At 38.5% G+C, this 25324-nt stretch overlaps 1 protein-coding gene across 2 annotated transcripts in view; it reads left to right on the top strand.

The window, feature by feature from the left end:
* The window catches only part of LOC137190859 (programmed cell death 1 ligand 1-like), a 63821-nt gene that overhangs the window by 9791 nt on the left and 28706 nt on the right, over positions 1–25324 (top strand). Inside the window, exon 4 of one of the 2 annotated variants that reach the window (XR_010930309.1) lies at positions 834–1599. The exons of the other annotated variant lie outside the window; for it this stretch is intronic. The gene's annotated coding sequence lies outside the window, so the exon portion shown is untranslated. Of the gene's footprint in view, positions 1–833; positions 1600–25324 lie in introns of those variants that run through there. 2 annotated transcript variants of the gene reach the window in all.

Below are 25324 nucleotides of genomic sequence, written 5' to 3'. Positions count from 1 at the left end.
TGTCTACTACTGGCCAATAGATGGCGCTGTTGCACTGCTGAGTGACATTAACCCACTGTTAGAGGGAATATGCTGCTTCAGCCTCAGATATGCCTGTTTAATACATGGTCACATTATTTATCAGCTGTTGGTCAGCTGTATTATCTTGTATAGTGGAAATTTATACATTCAGAAAGTAATATAGTTTACCATTTCTACGTCAGCCTGTTATGTTTTCATACGGATATCTGACATGTTTGTTCTGATTTATTATGTTCATTTACACAGAACCACTGAGGCATCAGACTGTTGTACAAGGATTGTGGTTGTGATGGTGACAGTAAGTCCATACAAATTCAAGACATCTGCGTGATTCTGATCGATCACCTGCAGCAGGTTCTGTGTGAACAAATCCAGCATATAGTCATAGCAGGGAAACTAGAACTTCCTCACATAGAGTATGTATGTATAAAGGGGATGAACATTGAGATAATTATATGTATGTTAAAGAGTATGAACACATGGTAATTATTTAAGTTGTGTATGATGGACACCAGGGAGTCTAGTTGGACTATTCATGATAAACATTAAGTTCATTGATTAAGTATAGAAGGACCAGATAAGTATTTTACTTCTTTCTGACTGCAGCTAGAATCTTCTCTGGGTTTCTGCTGGGTGCTCTGGTTTCCTCCCACTATCAAAGACATGTAGACTATGTTACGCCCAGGCCACACAGCCTACCTCCACCTTTGCGTGACGGCTCCCTCGCTGAACTGCTGCGGCCTGCAAGCATGTGTTGTCCACACAGACAGCGCTGCTGCTGGCAGCCCTATGTTTCTACATTGAGTATTGAGTTTGCCTTTGATAATGGCCATCAATAATAGAATGTTTCATTTCATGTTATTGTAAATTTCATTTCTATGTAGTTTAGACAGAAAAAGGTTCAGAAGTTTGTGCTCAATGGAAAAACAAACAACAAAAAAGGGCTTACCCATATATATTATTTTCATGTCTGTGACATTGCCCTATTCTACAGATATAGACATTGAAACTATATTAAAAGATGTAATGTTGATGCCTCACACAGGAAAAAATAGGCAACTCACCAAATCTCTAGATGATGCACAGCTGCAGCTACGCCTGAGCTGCGTGGCTCAGGTGCTACCAGGTGTGCACCTGTCAGTTCACCTGACCACTGGTGCTGGCAAAACAACTGGAGTTGGTTCCTGAGCGCGGCACTGTGGCTGCCCACTGCTCCTAGTGTAGAGGATGGGTCAAATGCAAAGGTCACATCACACAACCATCTGACAGTCATCCCTAATGAGGACTCATTGTGCTAATTAGGAGTTCCAAGCTCTTGTCAAATAATATTTCTCATCTATTTAGGGTGTAAGGTTTCCAAAATCTAATTTAACAATGCATTGCCTTTCCTCATGTACAGTTTATAATGTGTACATATTGTAAATAAATCCCTATTTTTATGAGAGACAGTTTGACTCTTGTGTGTGTCCATCCTGATAGGTAATCCAACCCAGTGAACAATGAGTTGTGATGTTCAAACCTCAAACAAGTCTGAAATGAACCAAACACTCTACAAACTTGTGTTCTCTACTAGCACCTCTGTATGTTTTAACCAAGTTACAACTAATCACATATCATTTTTTTCATGCTGTTACTCTAAGTATGCTTTACTGTTATGTATTTGTACATGTTCTATTGTATATATTTCATATACTTAATTACTACACAGAATCTGTAGTAAGAGTTCATGTGAGGCACTGCTCTGAACCAGACTGTCTGAATCTTTATTGGCAAGAAAGGGCCACAACATTTTGTTTTATGATCTTCACACAAAACAGAAACACACAAATAGATGTTACAAGAAAAGAAAATACATTGTAATATATATATATATATATATATATATATATATATATATAGAGAGAGAGAGAGAGAGAGAGAGAGAGAGAGAGAGAGAGAGAGAGAGAGAGAAATAATATAAGGTGAGCAAAAATAAATTATTTCAAAAAAATCTCAAATAAAAAAATCCTCAAAAAAAGTTCTAAGCAAATATCACAGATAAAACACATAACAGTAGCAGATCTCTGTGATACATCTGTTATGATACATGTCCTGATCACATTTATGGATTATGCTGGTCAAGGCAGCAATATTTCTCTGAGCAGTTATGAATATATTTAGAAAACAGGATCCAATGACTCCCTGAACGTAAGGAAAACAGGGAAGAGAATAAATAGTAGAAGCTGGTGAGTGTTGGAAACGCATTAGATGGTTCGGACTTTTCACAGGCAGGGAGCTTCTTTCTTTATTTATGTACTTTAAGAATTTCTCATAGAGAAATGAAACTTTGGCCTCAATGATACTGGTTCATCATTGACACATATGTTTGTCGTGTATGCACACTTGTGCATCGGTATGTTACCTTCCTCTTTTTGAGAGTCCTGCACACTGTTATGCATTTTATGACACTGGTGGTGTAGTCTAGAGGGAGTTATTAACGGCGCACACAACTTCACTCATGGTGTAAGATGCTTTATTCCATAACAGCAAACTGTTAACTACTAGAAACATCGTAGAGTTAGTGTGGAGAACAGTAACACTAATCACTGTGTACCAGATAACATCTGTGGTGATTTAGAACACAATTTACCTAAACTTATGTCCGTAAACACAATGTCTCACATGCTGGGAACTCCGTCCACCTACCCCCAACAACTACAGTATTAAATCAAATAAAACAACTGGTAAATGTGACTGAAAAGAAAATTAGTTGTTAAAGAAACAGATAATATGGTGACGGTATTAATAAGTATTAATGAAAATCTTTTACTACTAGATTTTGATGAATTAAAATTGATTACAGTATCCGAAAGAAAGACAAACAAGACCAAACAAGACTACATAATTTCTGTTTGCAAAGACCAAATGTGTTGTTTTTAATCGGCGAGAGGACCGGGGGTCCAAAGCTGTTTTTTAAATAGATGAATTAGAAATACTGTATGTTGTCAACTATCTGTTTCATTACAGACATTTAAGGTAAAATCCCTGACTGTGGGAGGGTGAAGAGGGAGCTGAGAGACAGATGATGGAGGGGAGTTGGTGGTAGGAGCAGCCATGGGGGACAGTCCTCTGTGGCTGGGGAGGGAGAGAACCTCCATGTGAGGTTCAGGAGGTGACTGGGGACCTTGCTGTTTGGGTCCTGGCTGTTGCTGCAGGATCTTGCTGTTTTCAGCCAGCAACTGCTCTCTGTCCACCCTGACCAGAGCTCTACAACACACAGTCAGAGCAATAGAAAGGACTGTGTACATGCAAGTAAAGACTAGAGACATAATTAATGTGTTATATCAGTTTGGGAAAAGTATTTGTGGTGGACCTGTTTGATATTGTTCCATGTTGACCAGTCTACATTTTAGTGTGAAGAAATCATGTGTGTTTGGGGGGAAATCATAGGATTTTCTTTTGCCTCTTTACTGCCACTTGCTGTCAAAAGTGTCAATAGTGCTGTCAAAAAGTGCAGTAATTATAAAGTGAAAACGGCTCCTATTAAACAATAATTTGCTGCATTATAAAGTGACTTTATCATTAAATGTGATACATGTCCTGATCACATTTATGGATTATGCTAGTCAAGGCAGCAATATTTCTCTGAGCTGTTATGAATATATTTAGAAAACAGGATCCAATGACTCCCTGAACGTAAGGAAAACAGGGAAGAGAATAAATAGTAGAAGCTGGTGAGTGTTGGAAATGCATTAGATGGTTTGGACTTTTTACAGGCAATGTTGGACGTAAGAAAAAATGAAAATTAGATGAGAGTTAAGGGAATGAATAGAGAGAACCACTTCCTGAAGGAGTCTGAGTCTATGTAACCCTCTGGTAACTTGGGAACACTCTCTTTATTACATGGTTCCCCCGGATTGCCCCTATAATCCTGTAGATGATAAAAAGGTAAACACACACTTTACCTTTATATTTCAACATGACCACATCCGCAGCTTCTGTCTCTGTCTCATTCTCTCACTTACACTCTCCTCCATTCACCAGCTTAGAAAGACACAAAAAAACATACAAACACACAGAATTAACAAAAGTCACTGTCTATTTAGAGTCTAAACTCAGAGAGAACAATTTAATCGCATAATACCAGGTAAGGCTTAATTTAAGAGTAATGACTGACTATCTTGTAATACAATATAATATGGAGTGATCCATTTTTCTGCGTAAATATACAGTTTGTTAAATAAAAAATATGATGCACACAGCTCGCAGCATGACTTAATAAGTAGGGGAGAACGGGATAAATCGAGCCAGTGGGTAAAATGAGACACCCCCTTTATCTAGATAACCATAAACAAAAGTAATAATGTGACCACAAATAAAGAAAGTATAGTTCACATCACTCAATCCATCTTGGACTCCAGCACATGAAAAAACAGATTTTTGTCATGTCAAGTGAATTCATCATGTTACTAAAGTTATCAGTCTTGTATCTTAATTAAGTTTTGGACATTATTACATGTTGATTTAAGTCAGTGTAAGCTACAAAACAAGGTCATAAACTTAGTATAATTGTGGATCTGAGCCACTGTGTGAAACAGTTTTGTCAAAATGGAGGTTGTGGGGTAAAACGTGCCAGTGATGTTGGAGCAAGTTGAGTCAATGGTTCAATTTACCCCCAAAAATTATTTTCTGATATTCTAGAGACTAGACACACTGTTCTTGTTAATGTTTGATCACTGTTACAAGTGTTACAATGTTGATGAATAAATACCTAATTGTTATCTAATGTTATGTTTAAGCCACACACAAACATGCTGTACATACAGACGGGTGACAAATTAAAGGAGAAGCCAACATAAAGTGTTTTAGTAAGGTGTTGGGCCACCATGTGTCACCAGAACAGCTGACACACCAGAACATCCTGGAAGAGACCACTCCCATCAGGATAGAAATGTTTCATCATAGGATAAAGGTGATCACTCACAACATCTTTGTATTGATTAGCAGTGATTCTTCCCTCTAAGGGGTCAAGTGGACCCAAACCATGCGGGCAAAATGCCCCCCAGAGCATAACAGAGCCACCAGACCCCCTCACTGTAGTGGTCAAGCATTCAGACCTGGACCAGTTTTTCCTTTAATTTGTCACCTGTCTGTGGACACAAAAGCACCTTTACACACACATTCTTTCTGTATCTGTAGTAACACACAAAGATCACAGTTTAATCTTTACTGAAAATGTTTAGGTAACATTTTGAACAACAGGACACAAACATTTACTTAAAACTATGACTTTTGCCTTTGTTAAATTGATGGCACTAATAAAGTTCAAGATTATCTCAAAATTGTTTGATTTTGTGTCATTTTTATATCAGTATTTAATGGTGGCACTAATTACCATTAGAGCGCTCATTTTAACCCTACCTTGGAGTAAATTGTGTTATAGGACTAACTTTTTTTGATGGGTGATTGTTCTAAAACCATAATAATTAGATAACTTGTTTTCATTTCCATGGATACACAACAACCTGAGGTATATATATTAACTATTATTTGAAACAAATACACTTTTATTTCGCAGTAAACTCATCAAATTTAAAAAGCGTCTCATGTTATCCTGTTTTCCTCCACACATGTGAGTCATGTGGTAAGAATATCAGAGTCAGAGCCAATCAGAAGCAGAGTAGGGGCGGGTCTTCGCAGACTGCATTATAGTACCACAACTGTCTTTCAGGAGGTTCACACCGGTACTCTACCGAATATACAAGAGTAGAGTAGAGAATATCCCAACACGGTTATGTTTCATGGAGTAATCCCGTCAATTCCTGGATTTTAATGAAGTTTTGGATTATTTGCACAGAAACATGAGTGAAAACTCTCGGGTAAGGCACGTTTAATTTACTTTTTCCAAAGTTTTCATGTCTCAACTCAACGATGAGCGTTAATATTGAGAGATTTGGTGTATAAAGTACACTCTGCAGTGTATCATCATTGCTCATTGTCTCATGTGAGCCGTGTTTGTTCACTATATGCATCTCTATCACGGTATTAAACTTCTATAGTGTTCGTTCAGATTTTGAATGTATTCTCTTCGTGAATGAGTCATTATATTTGATATATTTATAATGTATTTTGGGATACGTGTCAGGCTTACAGTTTAGAACTTCATATATATAAACGTTGTATCGTTCGCAGGGTTGTTCCCTGGCAGTGTCAACATGCGGCAATCAGGCGTTTCTTATTTTAAGCACTATACTGGAACGCCTAGAAAAGGAATTTATGTGGCTAAGAGGACGTCTCGGGTGAAGTAGCTAACCGCGCACACAACTTCACTCATGGTGTTAGATACTTTATTCCATAACAGCAAACTGTTAACTACTAGAAACATCATAGAGTTAGTGTGGAGAACAGTAACACTAATCACTGTGTACCAGATAACATCTGTGGTGATTTAGAGCAGAATTTACCTAAACTTATGTCCGTAAACACAATGTCTCACATGCTGGGAACTCCGTCCACCTACCCCCAACAACTACAGTATTAAATCAAATAAAACAACTGGTAAATGTGTCTGAAAAGAAAATTAGTGGTTAAAGAAACAGACAATATAGAGATAAGAGGTGACTGTAAAGTATTAACAAAATATTTTACCATTAGATGTTATTAAATTAAAATTGACTTCAGTATTCAAAAGAAAGACAAACCAGTCTAAACCCTGATGGTCTGAGGCTGGTAAATGGGATGTCAGGCTACACTGAGGAGAGCTTAGAGGTGTTGCTGTATACTCACCATGCAGTGACAACAACTTAAACACACTCACACAATAAACACATGAACCACTCATGTGTCTTGGTGTGTCTAGTGTATTATATGGTTCCCCCGGATTGCCCCTATCATCCTGTAGATGATAAAAAGGTAAACACACACTTTACCTTTATATTTCAACATGACCACATCCGCAGCTTCTGTCTCTGTCTCATTCTCTCACTTACACTCTCCTCCATTCACCAGCTTAGAAAGACACAAAAAACATACAAACATAATAAAATTAACAAAAGTCACTGTCTATTTAGAGTCTAAACTCAGAGAGAACAATTTAATTGCATAATACCAGGTAAGGCTTAATTTGAGAGTTATAACTGACTATCTTGCGATACAAGACACCATGCGTCGACAAGTGTTACAATGTTGATGAATAAATACCTAATTGTTGACTAATGTTAAGTTTAAGCCAAACACAAACATGCTGTACATACAGACGGGTGACAGATTAAAGGAAAAACCAACATAAAGTGTTTTAGTAAGGTGTTGGGCCACCATGTGTCACCAGAACAGCTTCAATACACCTTGGCATTGATTCTACAAGTCTCTGAAACTCTTCTGGAGCGATGAACACTATTCTTCAAAAAGATATTCCCTCATGTGGTGTTTTGATGATGGTGGTGGAGAGCGCTGTCTAACACCTCAGTCCAAAATCTCTCATAGGTTTCAATTGGTTTGAGATCTGGTGACTGTGAAGGTCATAGCATATGATTCACATCATCTTCATACTCATCAGACCATTCAGTAACCTCTCATGTCCTATGGATTGGGACATCCTGGAAGAGACCACTCCCATCAGGATAGAAATGTTTCATCATAGGATAAAGGTGATCACTCACAACATCTTTGTATTGATTAGCAGTGATTCTTCCCTCTAAGGGGTCAAGTGGACCCAAACCATGCCAGCAAAATGCCCCCCACAGCATAACAGAGCCACCAGACCCCCTCACTGTAGGGGTCAAGCATTCAGACCTGGAGCAGTTTTTCCTTTAATTTGTCACCTGTCTGTAGACACAAAAGCACATTTACACACACATTCTTTCTGTATCTGTAGTAACACACAAAGATCACAGTTTAATCTTTACTGAAAATGTTTAGGTAACATTTTGAACAGCAGGACACAAACATTTACTTAAAACTATGACTTTTTGCCTTTGTTAAATTGATGGCACTAATAAAGTTCAAGATTATCTCAAAATTGTTTGATTTTGTGTCATTTTTATATCATTATTTAATGGTAACACTAATTACCACTAGAGCGCTCATTTTACCCCTACCTTGGAGTAAATTGTGTTATTGGACTAACTTTTTTGATGGGTGATTGTTCTAAAATCATAATAATTAGATAACTTGTTTTCATTTCCATGGATACACAACAACCTGAGGTATATATATTAACTATTATTTGAAACAAATACACTTTTATTTCGCAGTAAACTCATCAAATTTAAAAATTGGCTCATGTTATCCTGTTCCCCTCTACACATGTGAGTCATGTGGTAAGAATATCAGAGTCAGAGCCAATCGGAAGCAGAGTAGGGGCGGGTCTTCGCAGACTGCATTATAGTACCACAGCTGTCATTCAGGAGGTTCACACCGGTACTTTACCGAATATACAAGAGTAGAGTAGAGAATATCCCAACACGGTGATGTTTCATGGAGTAATCCCGTCAATTCCTGGATTTTAAAAAAGTGTTGGATTATTTGCACAGAAACGTGAGGAAAAACTCTCGGGTAAGGCACGTTTGATTTTACTTTTTCCAAAGGGGGATGTTTTCATGTCTCAACTCAACGATGAGCGTTAATATTGAGAGATTTGGTGTATAAAGTACACTCTGCAGTGAATCATCGCTGCTCTTTCTCTCATGTGAGCCGTGTTTATTCACTATATGCATCTCTACCACGGTATTAAACTTCTATAGTGTTCGTTCAGATTTTGAATGTATTCTCATCGTGAATGAGATATTATATTTGATATATTTATATTGCATATTGGGATACGTGTCAGGCTTATAGTTTGGGGTTTCATACATGTCAACGCTGTATCGTTCGCAGGGCTGCTACGCAGCTTTAACAACATTCAGCAATCAGGCGCTTTTTACTTTAAGCATAACGCCCACAAGTGGAATTTGTGTGAGTAAGAGGAGGTCCCGGGGGTCCAAAGCTGTGTTCCACTTGTTCAATAACAAGATGAACAAATATCCCGTCTATTGATCTGCTCTAGCGCTGCGTCTGAACATATATATATATATATATCATCCAGCCTGCAGAGAATGTTGCCTTTGGCTGTCTGATGTTTATTAGGTGACAACAGCACACACACACACACACACACACACACACACACACACACACACACACACACACACACACACAATCACACACTCTCTCACACACACACACACAATCACACACACACACACACACACACACACACACACACACACACACACACACCACAGAGCAAATCATAGTCTCCCCTCTGATTTCATCAGGTGGGGAACAATGATGTAGTTTGATTTGGTTTGTTGTAAGATTTCATGTTACATTGTGTTTGAATATGTGTTGCTATAATTCAGCAGATCATGCTGTAAATTATGTTGGTGGTTTGGTGTTTGAGCACCTGCCCCTCTAAAGGTCTCTGTACAGCCCTGTTCATACACAATATAATCAATAGTTGTCCAGGCCCTACTTACCACTGTGGTATGCAAAGGTAAGACTCAGGGAGCACTAGCAAGGAAGCTAAAACAATAATCAACAATCAACAATAATCAGAACCTGATTGATAGGAAGGGATGGGCAAGTGAACAGACAAGGGCTGCGTTCAAGATCCGTTTGGGGGAAGTGTTTCCTAGTGCTCCCTACCACACGAAGAACCCTGAAATATTAACTGCACCTTCAGATATTGTAATCAACTTAACCTGCAGCATCTTGTAGCACAGTTACATTACTGCACACAGACACCTGAGAAAGGCTTTTAAAAACATGTTACTTGAACTGAATTCATAGAAGAACAAACTGTAGACTGACTGAGATCTGACTAAAAGTCCTTTGCTCAGTCATGTAGAATAAGGAAGATGAACATGAGCACATGTTGTGATGCATGAATGAAACCTGACTTATCTTTTCACAAGTGTGATGACTGAACTTTGACCTCATGTGTTGATGACTCCTCTCCTCTGTCTCCTCTCACAGGGAGAAGATAATCTGCAGGATCCTTCTGCTCATCAGCCTGACCTCCTGTGTCTGTGGTTAGTTTAAACCTTCAGTTTGACATAAAGATGAACAACAGAATAAATGTTTAAGAGCTCAAATGTTAAAGTTCTTAGTTTGTCTGGTCCTCACTTTCCCTCTCTGTCTCCTCAACAGGAACATTTGTATTGAACGTGACAGAGACCTCCTACCAGGCAGAGGAGAACCACAACATCACACTGGAATGGATGTTTACAACCAAAACTGACAGTTCCTCCACCGTACTTATAATTATTTGTCAACTGTTAACTGATGTTAAACCCTTGGTCCTGTATTATCTATATAAGGGTGTTGAGGACTCAGAGTTTCAGGATGGACAGTTTGCAGGACGAGTTCAGTGTGACAAAGACGCCCTCAGAGAAGGACGAATCAGACTTCATGTGTCCAGACTCAGGATTGATGACTCGGGTCTGTACGTGTGTGGAGTGAAAACAGATTATGGTTGGAACAGAGGAAAAGGCCGACTCAATGTCACTGGTAAGATGATTCAGTAAAACTCAGCAGAACTATGAAATATGTTCCAACTTAATGTGTTGTGGTTATTTAGTTTTCTTTGGTGAAATGTTGTTTCTTCACATGAATGACACAGATGTGTTTGGTGTCTTTACAGCAGCGAGGGATTGGCCTGAACCTGAGACACCAAACACAGCGAGTCGGGAAAGGATCGGCCTCTACTGTGTACTGGGACTGACAGCAGCAGCTATATCTGTACTGGCTGTTTATTCATTCACTCTCTGCCTGTTAAACAAGATTTATACTCGGTCCAGTGGTGGATTTTAGAAAACTAACAGTTTAGCAGATGGATCAGAGGGAACAGTTTGATTCAATTTTATACCAAAGACACAGAACACACAAGTTTCCCATTGGCTGGCAGGTAACCATAGCAACAACCTTGATGCTTCATGCACTCCCCTCTCTCTCTCTCTTCCCCCAACTGAACTCTGCCTCACATGACATGGACTTTGGGGCTCATCAGAACTGAGCTAGGATGACCCACAGTTTTTCCTCAAGACGATAGTCTGAAATCTGCCACGCATCAGACGCTCTGTTGGATTAAGGACTTTGCTTTGTATTAACTGTCATCTGGTGTCAAGTGCGTGTAGCGCAAGTGAGTGAAGTATTTGAGAATGTTGTTATAGTTGCTGTTCGTTAGTGAATCGTTTCTGTTTGCTGATCTAAAGGGCTCATATTCATGTATTCTGCCGACTGGGTAGCCTCATATTAACAGCTACTGTTACCCACAGTTGCTAGATGTTAATAGGCATCATGTCTCAAGCATACAGTTAGGACTTTATGTTTGGCTTGTGTTGTGTAATATTTACTATATTACCGATAGAATAGCGGACTGAACGGACACTTGTAGGTCCGCTCGTTAATTAACGGGCGTCCACAACCCGTCAGTTAAACAGCTCGTTCAAACCCCGTATTGATGTCATGCATGTGTACTACTGGCCAATAGATGGCGCTGTTGCACTGCTGAGTGACATTAACCCACTGTTAGAGGGAATATGCTGCTTCAGCCTCAGATATGCCTGTTTAATACATGGTCACATTATTTATCAGCTGTTTGTCAGCTGTATTATCTTGTATAGTGGAAATTTATACATTCAGAAAGTAATATAGTTTACCATTTCTACGTCAGCCTGTTATGTTTTCATACGGATATCTGACATGTTTGTTCTGATTTATTATGTTCATTTACACAGAACCACTGAGGCATCAGACTGTTGTACAAGGATTGTGGTTGTGATGGTGACAGTAAGTCCATACAAATTCAAGACATCTGCGTGATTCTGATCGATCACCTGCAGCAGGTTCTGTGTGAACAAATCCAGCACATAGTCATAGCAGGGAAACTAGAACTTCCTCACATAGAGTATGTACGTATAAAGGGGATGAACATTGAGATAATTATATGTATGTTAAAGAGTATGAACACATGGTAATTATTTAAGTTGTGTATGATGGACACCAGGGAGTCTAGTTGGACTATTCATGATAAACATTAAGTTCATTGATTAAGTATAGAAGGACCAGATAAGTATTTTACTTCTTTCTGACTGCAGCTAGAATCTTCTCTGGGTTTCTGCTGGGTGCTCTGGTTTCCTCCCACTATCAAAGACATGTAGGCTATGTTACACCCAGGCCACACCGCCTACCTCCACCTTTGCGTGACGGCTCCCTCGCTGAACTGCTGCGGCCTGCAAGCATGTGTTGTCCACACAGACAGTGCTGCTACTGGCAGCCCTATGTTTCTACATTGAGTATTGAGTTTGTCTTTGATAATGGCCATCAATAATAGAATGTTTCATTTCATGTTATTGTAAATTTCATTTCTATGTAATTTAGACAGAAAAAGGTTCAGAAGTTTGTGCTCAATGGAAAAACAAACAACAAAAAAGGGCTTACCCATAAATATTTTTTAATGTCTGTGACATTGCCCTATTCTACAGATATAGACATTGAAACTATATTAAAAGATGTAATGTTGATGGTATGATATGAATATGACTGTCAACAGATCATTGTCACTGTCTATTTTTGCTGAGAAAAGCCTCACACGGGAAGAAATAGGCAACACACCAAATCTCTAGATGATGCACAGCTGCAGTTACGCCTGAGCTGCGCGGCTCAGGTGCTACCAGGTGTGCTCCTGTCAGTTCCCCTGACCACTGGTGCTGGCAAAACAACTGGAGTTGGTTCCTGAGCGCGGCACTGCGGCTGCCCACTGCTCCTAGTGTAGAGGATGGTTCAAATGCAAAGGTCACATCACACAACCATCTGACAGTCATCCTTAATGAGGACTTATTGTGCTAATTAGGAGTTCCAAGCTCTTGTCAAATAATATTTCTCATCTATTTAGGGTGTGACGTTTCCAAAATCTAATTTAACAATGCATTGCCTTTCCTCATGTACAGTTTATAATGTGTACATATTGTAAATAAATCCCTATTTTTATGAGAGAAAGTTTGACTCTTTTGTGTGTCCATCCTGATAGGTAATCCAACCCAGTGAACAATGAGTTGTGATGTTCAAACCTCAAACAAGTCTGAAATGAACCAAACACTCTACAAACTTGTGTTCTCTACTAGCACCTCTGTATGTTTTAACCAAGTTACAACTAATCACATATAATTTTTTGCATGTTGTTACTCTAAGTATGCTTTACTGTTATGTATTTGTACATGTTCTATTGTATATATTTCATATACTTAATTACAACACAGAATCTGTAGTAAGAGTTCATGTGAGGCACTGCTCTGAACCAGACTGTGTGAATCTTTATTGGCAAGAAAGGGCCACAACATTTTGTTTTATGATCTTCACACAAAACAGAAACACACAAATAGATGTTATAAGAAAAGAAGATACATTGTTATATATATATATATATATATATATAGAGAGAGAGAGAGAGAGAGAGAGAGAGAGAGAGAGATAGAGAGAGAGAGAGAGAGAGAGAGAGAGAGAGAGACAATTAAATTATTTCAAAAAAATCTCAGTCAGCAAATAAAAAAATCCTCAAAAAAGTTCTAAGCAAATATCACAGTACAGTACAAAACACATAACAGTAGCAGATCTCTGTGATACATCTGTTATGTTTCAATGAGCCTAAAGGTGTAAATGAGCACACAGCTGTAACCTGCAGCCAGGTGAGGATCTCTAAACAAGATGAGCTGACTTCCAGTGAAGAGCTCCCTCTGCTGGTCTTTATCCTTAATACCAGTGTGTCCAGTTCAAAGGTTTTCTCTCAAACATACATGTGAAAGACTGATAATCAATAACAGACAGTAAATAAGAGCTCACTGTAACAGACAGGATTAAAAACAGCAACAGTAAATCTCAGTTTCAATTACACATTACAATAAAACAACAAAGATCAATGTTGAGAAGTTAAAGATATAAATTCTGGAAAGAAGGTCAGAACTCACAGTTTTATAGTTTTCATGATGTTAGACGATCAACAAACATGATGAAAAGATTGTTGTGATCATTATAAACAAACGCATCACTTCCTGTGTGGCACTAGTTTCACTAATTTCATAATATTTTAACAAAAGACAGCGCCAGTTTGCATCTCCTGCAAGCCCCTGATGCAAATATTCAAAAGAGGCAATACGTGGAAATGTTTTTTAAGACACAGAGACATATTTGTCACATTGTCACAAGGCCACCCACCTTATTTTTGTACCACAAAAAGACAATTTGATCAATTCAGATATACAAATGTCAGGCACTAATGGGTCTTAGCTGGAGGGGATGTACAGGCAGAGGGCAAACTTAACCCTCCCGGTCTCTAAACTCTACAGCCCACTGAGACAACATCTCCAAATCCTCTGTGACGAATTAACTGCACAACGATGGACAGCTATTTGAAAGCTTAACCCCTCCACATACCATACTGATAGCTTCATTTGAGTGACAGTATTTCGTTCTTTTGGCTGGCCCTTTGCAGAAGCTGCCTGAACTGTTTCCTGTGATAGTGAACTTTTCAGCCTGAAAAGTTCACTATCAAGTCACCAAACTTCTGCACAGAAAGACTTGAGTTTTGGACAGCAATTAACTCATATGTCCCACATTCATGCTGCAACTTTGTCCTATTCCACAAACCCAGAATCTCACAAGAAGCTCTGGCTTGAAGAAATGAAGCCCCCCAAACAGGCAAGCCAGAGAGAAAGATTAAAGTGTTGGTCAACCCCGGCGTGCTGGCGAGATCCCCCCAAAACACACACACAGCGACAGAGAAAGAAGGAAGCAGCCTCACACCTACCTTCACAGAAGCGCAGTGCTGAAGCCCCTCGGCAAGGCAGAGCCTACAGTTAGAGACCGGAGAGAGTTGTACCCCCACCCCCCACTCCACCTCCCAACACCCCCCCTCCTCTCTCTCTCTCTCTCTCTCTCTCTCTCTCTCTCTCTCTCTCTCTCTCTCTGTCAGGCTTCAGCTCTCAGCTCTGCTGCGCTGAGACAGGCATACAGACGGCATTTTGAGATGTCAGCATTTTATTATTTTGGCTGAGAGAGATTGGAGGGGGGTGGTAGAGAGTCACATAGAGAGAGAGAGAGAGAGAGAGAGAGAAGGAGAAGTGGAGCATGTGCTCGTCAGTCATTCAATTAAAACTTAGTGAAGACATAAAGAGAAGGGCTGACATCTAGTGGTTTTTAGTTGAGTTGCACCATAAGAATGAGACACTTTTTAACTCCTCTGCACAAGTGTGATTCCCTTCTCAAAGTTTTTGGGTTTCTTTTACTCTAATCTCATGCTAACAGAAGCCTTTTAAGGAACAACATTTTGGGAACACTTTTTTAGAGTTAAATGAGAACAATGCTACCATATTTGTGGATTAACTTTTTACATTTTGCTTTATTGGACAGATAACGCATCAAGATATAATAATGTTAGTCAGCTTTATAGGTGCTGTTAGGCAGATTTACCTTCCATCAGCGCCAGGCTAGCTGTTTCCCCCTGCTTTCAGTTGTTATGCTAAGCTAAGCTAAAGGGCTGCTGGCTGTAACTTCATATTTACAGTACAGACAATCTTGTCATCTCACTCTCAGCAACAAAGTGAATAAGTGTATTTTCCAAAATGTCAAATGCTTTCCTTTAAGTAAAAGTTGTCACACGTTTCTACAGTAGATATCACAACATGCTTTACAATAAAAGTAAATAAATTGCAGTAGTTGTAGTATTTTGCACCAGTAAGTTCAAACTTAGCCTAAGTTATAATTTGATTACTAAATGGGGATTTACACATGACTAAATTAAAATAGGTTACAAGACACAGAGGTGCTGAATACTTACATCCAATAACTGCCAGATGTAACTGTCATGTAGATAACTAACAAAAACTAACGTTAGCTTACAATGAAGCATAAAAGAAGTTTACGGTTGACATAGCTGACACTTGATTGAAATGCTGTTTAGTAATTAGGTTATATTAACTGGGAAGTTTTTAAATTACTTTTTAAACTACTTTGTACAAAAAGGACACAGTATACCTCCAATTACAAATGTCAAGTAACATCTGTTGTTAGGTTAGCACACCGTTAGCATATGTCCCTCTCATTCTGGGGATTTGTAATTAATATACTGTTTTGCTCCCCTAAAACTGTTATTTTTGGAAGTGATGTTACAGCTCATGATACGATTTTATACTGATTGGATGGCTACAGATGTTTCCTAGCATTCAATTCACATATTAGCCTACTAAACTCTTTACTTGCTAAGACATTATAGCTACGTTTTAATGATGCAGTCTGACATCACTAGTTTAAAACTAGTAGTTGAAGGAGTAAGTAAGTAAGTAATGAATTTAGGAATAGTTGTCACGACCTAATCCTGGGTCATATTTAAGTTTCATCTTTTCATCCTTTCATTTTTTAACATTCATAATATTTTTGCTCAATGGTCAACTTTGTAATCTTCTTTTTGTTGGTGCTTTCCGAGTTTCTTCTCTTGGAGTTCTTTCACTGTTTCCTCGTTCTTGACACCTTCCTTGTATTTAATGTTTAACAGTCTCAGTCAAAGCTTCCCCACCTAATATCTCCTCTCTTGTCATTTTACTTTTGAATACAATGCTGTGGTTAAGTTGTTGGTTTGACACGTGTATGTCTACTTTCCTCTCTCATAACATCTACAAGTCTTTTATTCACCACTTAACAATTTTATTGAGCCTACTCGTTTTTTGAGCTCAGATATACAACTGTCAGATCTCTTTTATCATTTTACAGAAGCAAAAGTACTTACAGTAATTTACAGGCTTGTCATTTAAGAACTAGCACAAGATGATGAATTCATCTGTGAGAGTAAAATGAGTGACTATTTCACTTTACCAAAACTTTGTAACATTGTAATTCCACTGTTTTCCCTGAATAACCCTTTGATAAGAGCATTGTAAGTTGCAGTATCAAAGCTTTGTTTAAGTATATCCTAATTTAAATTTCTGGGTTAGGACATTTGTTTACAATACATCATCTTACATTTCCAAATCACAAATGTTTGAGTCATTGTATAGATGACTCTTGATGACCACTAGATGGCAGCATGTAGACACGAACAATGTTAATGCAGAAGCTCTGAAGTTCTTCAAATCATTGCCCTCAAACAGGCAACTGTTAATCTAATGATAAGCTACAAGTGCAAGCTGGCACAAGTAAATGTTGTAGTTGAAGCGGTGGGAACAGTCCGCCTCCACTCAAAAATATGTTTTTCTTCTTGGTCTTACAGTTAGATGTTTGAGCTTCACTGTGCAGATCGGTGTACATATATCCAGAGTTTGACACTTGAAGGCTGTTTTCACATTTGTCCACTGAAAGTTTTAGGGGTGGGCCTACGATTGTGATTTGTGACATGACAATTAGTTTGGTAGCCAATCTTGGTCCAATATTCAACTTACAAGTGTGATGTGGAAAGACAGGAATGGACTTTTCAGTGAAGTAGGAGACATTTTGTGTCCAACAGTTAAACTTCCAAAATGAAATATACATGCATATTCATATATTCTGGATTTTTAATGAGGGAGAGGGAAGTAGATGGTTTGTTTTTTTAAAATTTAAAGTGGTAATTATACTTTTTTTGTGGAATAACCATATCAGACACCCATTATTGTCCCAAGCAGAGTATTTGTACATATTGTCTGGAGGGGATCTTTAAGCAAAAGTAGTAAAACTACAATATATAATTACTCAATTACAAGTAAAAGTTCTGTATGCAAACTTATACTTAAGTAAAAGTGCAAAGTTTTATCAGCAAAATGTACTTCAAGAAACATTTTGGGAGTGGTGACATACTGGAGTCTTCTTGTCACCATGAGGTTGCCATGCAACCAGCAAAACCTCATTTATGTAAACCTTTAGCTAGCTGTTTCCAGTCTTTCCATGCTGAGCTAGGCTAATCTTCTGCTGCTGATTGTAGCTTCACATCTTTATGAGAGTGATATGGCCCTTCTTATCTGACTCTGGGCAAGAAAGCAAATAAGAATAGTTCCAAAAAAAAAAAGTCAAACTACTCCTTTAGGTATAGCTGGATACTCTTTGAACTGACAACTCTTTTGCTTCAGTTTGTCATGGTGCTCTGGCTGAGAATTACCACACCTCGTCCCAACATTGTGATCTGTATGATGACATTCCTTGGCTGTGAATAATTTCTGGACACTAATCTACAAAGTCTCTCTGGTGTATCATAAATTTATTATCCTGAACAAGGCTGGAAGTCCAACTTAACTGCTTTTGAAATATGGAAGCGATCTTGTGATCAGTTTATCTGTTATGTTATGATTTTATTTGTCAATTTTATGTATTTATTTCAAAAAATGCTAATGTCTGACTTATAATAATACATGTTTTTCCTTGTGACGCTTTGGATAGAAAGTGGCACATTGGCAAATAATTACCCACAAAATATTCTCTGTGTCAAAATAAAATAATAATAATAACTTTACATACTGTTGGGTAGATTAATCATATGTTATTGACTAATCATTTGTGTTTGTAAGTAAAATCCTAATATGCTGTCAAATAAATGTTGTGATGTAAAAACAAAAGCGAGTTTCACTGTCAAATAAAATGGAAATACTCAATGAACTACCTCAAAGCTGTACATAATACAGTATTGAACATACAAATAGTACATAGCATGGACGCCTGGCCAATCCTAGTGCTTGAATGCTATGCAGAGCGTGTCTTGCAATGTAAATATAACAGCCCTATAATAACATGGGAGGAAGTTTGCATCTGTATGAAAACAGGTGGTGGGTGGCTGCTGGACCGATCCTGAGGGGACTGTGTAGTCTGACTGTCTGCATCCAGTCCAGTAAAGGTGGGCTCTGGAGGTTGGAGGGATGGTGGTAGACATGCTTCTGCAGGTGGGGGTGGGGTTGTTCAGGAGCATGAAGGAAGGGTGGTGCTGCTGTTGCTGCTGGTGGGAGAGATGCTTCTGAAACAGGCGCTGGAGCTTCTTCTGCTGTGCCGCTTTCAATCCCAAATGAAATCCCAATTACTGAGGGGGAGTCCTCTCCAACAGTGTCCAAAACCAGTGAAGAGTATGGCCCCATATCTGGCTTTGGTCCACCTCCTGTTGGGACATGTCGTAGAAATCCTCAACTGCCTGCATTTTAAGGTCGCTCCACTTCTTCCTCACTTCTTTCACATTCTTTGTTTTGTTCATATTTTGAGAGCAGGATGATTATTTCTTCATGTGTGAAGTTTTTTTTTTCTTGGTGTACGATCAGACATGGCCAAATCCCTGAAACAGTGCACAAAGTAATGTCAACATAGTAATTTATTACACTATGTTATAGCACTAGCACTGAACTTGAAAGATTGACGTTATAGTGTTGGCGAGCAAATATACAGGGTTAGATAACTTTCTAATTAACAGCTACTAATTTATAACAGTTTTTGCCAGTGTGGGCTATCATTATGTGTGTGTTACATCACAATTTCATCTCAAACAGTGTACCGTTATGTTACCCTGTGCTGTAGTTGACGGTTTCACCACTCGATGTCACCGTTGTTATTTTTCACTAGCTGTAGCTGTAGACCAGTTGTAAGTCAGTTAACACTTAATCATAATGTTAACTCACCTTTTTGTTGCTGTTTGGTGATTAACGTTAAGTGTTGCAGTATTGATAAAGAGAATTTACTTTAATTTCTTAAAGTTGGAAAAAACTTAAAACAACAGTGGATTCCTCAATTTGTACATCTGAATTTATTATTTTAATATGTTGCATTACATAATACACAACATTTTATATTCAAAAAAATAATCTGCAAGATCGTGAGTCAGATCACACTGAAGCATAAATTGTAAGCAAATATCACAGATAAAACACATAACAGCAGCAGATCTCTGTGATACATCTGTTATGTTTCAATGAGCCTAAAGGTGTAAATGAGCACACAGCTGTAACCTGCAGCCAGGTGAGGATCTCTAAACAAGATGAGCTGACTTCCAGTGAAGAGCTCCCTCTGCTGGTCTTTATCCTTAATACCAGTGTTTCCAGTTCAAAGGTTTACAAACAGGATTAAAAACAGCAACAGTAAATCTCAGTGTCAATCACTCTCTCCAGGAAATACACAGGACCACGGTTCTTCAGTTATAGATGGCTTTATTTCTCATCATCATCACCACCATAAATCGCTATGAGCCATCGTCGAACTGTTCAAATAAACATCTGTACAGAATGAAGACACATTCTCATCACACACAGACTGCAAATTCATCTGCGTGACGCAACACAACATGTGAACAAACAAACCTCGCTGGCTGCACACAACCGAGAGGGAATGAGTCCACTTGACCAAATAAAATCTTGAGAATCAAAAATATAGTCTTTCATAAAATATATTTCTTGAAACAGAAATATAAATCTTCAACAATGCAACAATGTTGCTCTTCTTGAACTTAAAAACTTCTAAACAGAGTTTTTCTTACTTCTCCTGCTTCATATGTTTACATGCCCCTCTTGCGGGCGTATTGTAACAACAAAAAATGTCCAAACAAAAAATAAAATATGTAACAAAACAACAACAATGGGATAAATAACATTTAAATAAATGCATATTACAATAAAATAACAAAGATCAATGTTGAGAAATTAGTTTTTACAGTTTGTAAGTGCGCAAAGCATCAATGTTGTTGCTATGGTTACCTGACAGCCAATGGGAAACTAGTATGTTCTGTGTCTTTGGTATAAAATTGAATCAAACTGTTTCCTCTGATCCATCTGCTAAACTTTACGTTTTCTGAAATCCACCACTGGACCGAGTATAAATCTTGTTTAACAGGCAGAGAGTGAATGAATAAACAGCCAGTACAGATATAGCTGCTGCTGTCAGTCCCAGTACACAGTAGAGGCCGATCCTTTCCCGACTCGCTGTGTTTGGTGTCTCAGGTTCAGGCCAATCCCTCGCTGCTGTAAAGACACCAAACACATCTGTGTCATTCATGTGAAGAAACAACATTTCACTAAAGAAAACTAAATAACCACAACACATTAATTGGAACATATTTCATAGTTCTGCTGAGTTTTACTGAATCATCTTACCAGTGACATTGAGTCGGCCTTTTCCTCTGTTCCAACCATAATCTGTTCTCACTTCACACTGGTACAGACCCGAGTCATCAGTCCTGATTCTGGACACATGAAGTCTGATTCGTCCTTCTCTGAGGGCGTCTTTGTCACACTGAACTCGTCCTGCAAACTGTCCATCCTGAAACTCTGAGACCTCAACACCCTCATATAGATAATACAGGACCAAGAGTTTAACATCAGTTAACAGTTGACAATTAATTATAAGTACGGTGGAGTAACTGTCAGTTTTGGTTGTAAACATCCATTCCAGTGTGATGTTGTGGTTCTCCTCTGCCTGGTAGGAGGTCTCTGTCATGTTCAATACAAATGTTCCTGTTGAGGAGACAGAGAGGGAAAGTGAGGACCACACAAACTAAGAACTTTAACATTTGAGCCCTTAAACTCCACCTATATATATTTAGAAATACAGCTAAGTGTTTAAAGATACAAGAGTATAAAAAGGTAATGCATGATGCCAATAATTAATACAATCTAATCAATAACTGAAGATAGAGGATCTTCCCAACTGTCATCTACCAGCTTTAATAGTTCTAATGTTTTCACTGACATATTTTAAAATGGAAGTCATAAAATATGTTTGTGAGGCTGAAGGTTTATTCTGTTGTTCATCTTTATGTCAAACTGAAGGTTTAAACTAACCACAGACACAGGAGGTCGGGCTGATGAGCAGAAGGATCCTGCAGATCATCTTCTCCCTGTGAGAGGAGACAGAGGAGAGGAGTCATCAACACATGAGGTCAAAGTTCAGTCATCACACTTGTGAAAAGATAAGTCAGGTTTCATTCATGCATCACAACATGTGCTCATGTTCATCTTCCTTATTCTACATGACTGACCAAAGGACTTTTAGTCAGATCTCAGTCAGTCTACAGTTTGTTCTTCTATGAATTCAGTTCAAGTAACATGTTTTTAAAAGCCTTTCTCAGGTGTGTGTGTGCAGTAATGTAACTGTGCTACAAGATGCTGCAGGTTAAGTTGATTACAATATCTGAAGGTGCAGTTAATATTTCAGGGTTCTTCGTGTGGTAGGGAGCACTAGGAAACACTTCTCCCAAACTGATGTTGAACGCAGCCCTCATCTGTTCACTTGCCCATCCCTTCCTATCAATCGGGTTCTGATTATTGTTGATTATTGTTGATTGTTGATTATTTTTTTAGCTTCCTTGCTAGTGCTCCCTGAGTCTTACCTTTGCATACCACAGTGGTAAGTGTGTGTGCGGACGCTGCACATTTATCTTTAAAAAAGAGCCTGTGTCAGAGCGGGAAAAGTGTCAATAAGTTAACACAATAAAGTTTTATTCAGTGTTGTCCATCAATTCATCATTTACCAGACTTACATTTCCTTGATGATGATAAAGTGGAATCTGACTGTGTATCAGGCTGCAGCTACATCACATTTTAAATATATTTGTTCAGCTTTTTTTTTATTTAAAAATCTCACTTTCAAACTACATTCAAGTTACAACTACAACACATGTTGTTACTCTAAGTATGCTTTACTGTTATGTATTTGTACATGTTCTATTGTATATATTTCATATACTTAATTACAACACAGAATCTGTAGTAAGTATATTTCATATACTTAATTACAACACAGAATCTGTAGTAAGAGTTCATGTGATGCACTGCTCTGTGGTGTGTGTGTGTGTGTGTGTGTGTGTGTGTGTGTGTGTGTGTGTGTGTGTGCTGTTGTCACCTAATAAACATCACACAGCCAAAGGCAACATTCTCTGCAGGCTGGATGATATATATATATGTTCAGACGCAGCGCTAGAGCAGATCAATAGACGGGATATTTGTTCATCCTGTTATTGAACAAGTGGAACACAGCTTTGGACCCCCGGTCCTCCCACCAATTAAAAACAACAACACATTTGGTCTTTGCAAACAGAAATTATGTACGTGTTTATTTGCATATAGAGCAGAGAAGTGAGATCTGATCACAAGCAGTCACTCAAGACGCATGTCAGTGTCAGGTGTAAACTGTTTCTCTTTCTTTCAACATCACTACATCCTGCAATTCTTCCTCACTTCTGTCTCCTCTCTCCTGATTCCTTCACTCACTCTGGAAATGTAAAAAGTCTTCCATGTAAAAATCGGAGTGAGGATGAAGCAGAACTTTAACACGTATGGTGATAATTACAGTAATTGTGGACAAACAACACACAGTGGGAATGCATAAGCAGTCAAGCTATCCAAACTATCAAACTGCATTAACATTACTGTCATGTAAAGGAACAGCACTAGATAAATGGGACGCTTAAAACAACACTAATGTCAATTTAAAAAACTTTAGCTTTACTGAAGAGTTTTCGCTGCTACTTCGTTGTGTTTTGTCAAACACATTATAATTTGATGCTGCATATTGTCTCTGCATGTGCCAGTGTATAAAGGCATTTATCATATAAAATGCAATCAGCTTTTGTTTGTTTTCACAAATATCAGGTAGGCCCTACAATAACTATATCATTTCAATCAATTCAGTAAAATGCAAGTTTCATGTTTAAAAAAGTAAATTAAAAACTACTTACAGTGTGACAACAACAGAGCAAAGAGCAGAAAATCTGGAGACATGATGATGTAAACAGCTGCAGAGGTTCACGAAGAAGGTTGATAAACTGTGAGAGAAATATAGACAGACCTCCGACAGATTTGCAGTTTCTCTTGTACACTTTACCCTTATATAGCCTACTAACACTCACTCACATGAAAACTAGTTCAGTTTTAATGCAAACTGATGTGGTTGGATCCACTATTCCACCCCTCACTGAAGTGAGGGGTGGAATAGTGGATGTAAAGAAGTAAAGAAATGCTTACTAATTTCATTACCATAAACTTTTAAGTTGGTGAGTGGTAAAATGACTCCAGTGCAGTCTTCAAAGAGCTTTCTGGGAGGAAACTCCCCTCTATGCAACAACAAGAGAAGGAAGACATACTGAGTGCGTTTTCGTTTTCTCTAGAATGCAGCTATGTCTGGTTTTACACAGACCACAGGCAGCGATGTGATAACAGGTGAGAGATACAGTGAACTGTATCACATCACTGCGACTGGAGGGACGTAAATAACTGTGCAGCGACCTTCACTCATGGTGTAAGATGCTTTGTTCCATAACAACAAACTGTTAACTACTAGAAACATCGTAGAGTTAGTGTGGAGAACAGTGGTATGCAAAGGTAAGACTTATTAATTTGTTCTCACTTCACACTGGTACAGACCCGAGTCATCAGTCCTGATTCTGGACACATGAAGTCTGATTTGTCCTTACAGTTTGTAATTTAAGTGCATGAAGCATCAATGTTGTTGCTATGGTTCCCTGCCAGCCAATGGGAGACTTGTGTGTTCTGTGTCTTTGGTATAAAATTGAATCAAACTGTTTCCTCTGATCCATCTGCTAAACTGTCAGTTTTCTGAAATCCACCACTGGACCGAGTATAAATCTTGTTTAACAGGCAGAGAGTGAATGAATAAACAGCCAGTACAGATATAGCTGCTGCTGTCAGTCCCAGTACACAGTAGAGGCCGATCCTTGAGTTTTACTGAATCATCTTACCAGTGACATTGAGCCGGCCTTTTCCTCTGTTCCAACCATAATCTGTTCTCACTTCACACAGGTACAGACCCGAGTCATCAGTCCTGATTCTGGACACATGAAGTCTGATTCGTCCTTCTCTGAGGGCGTCTTTGTCACACTGAACTCGTCCTGCAAACTGTCCATCCTGAAACTCTGAGTCCTCAACACCCTTATATAGATGATACAGGACCAAGGGTTTAACATCAGTTAACAGTTGACAATTAATTATAAGTACGGTGGAGGAACTGTCAGTTTTGGTTGTAAACATCCATTCCAGTGTGATGTTGTGGTTCTCCTCTGCCTGGTAGGAGGTCTCTGTCACGTTCAATACAAATGTTCCTGTTGAGGAGACAGAGAGGGAAAGTGAGGACCAGACAAACTAAGAACTTTAACATTTGAGCCCTTAAACTCCACCTATATATATTTAGAAATACAGCTAAGTGTTTAAAGATACAAGAGTATAAAAAGGTAATGCATGATGCCAATAATTAATACAATCTAATCAATAACTGAAAATAGAGGATCTTCCCAACTGTCATCTACCAGCTTTAATAGTTCTAATGTTTTCACTGACATATTTTAAAA

The sequence above is a fragment of the Thunnus thynnus genome, chromosome 10 (genome assembly GCF_963924715.1).
Source record: "Thunnus thynnus chromosome 10, fThuThy2.1, whole genome shotgun sequence".
Taxonomy (NCBI): domain Eukaryota; kingdom Metazoa; phylum Chordata; class Actinopteri; order Scombriformes; family Scombridae; genus Thunnus; species Thunnus thynnus.
Note: the sequence above shows the minus strand (reverse complement) of the source record. Positions and strands in the feature narration are given on the sequence as shown.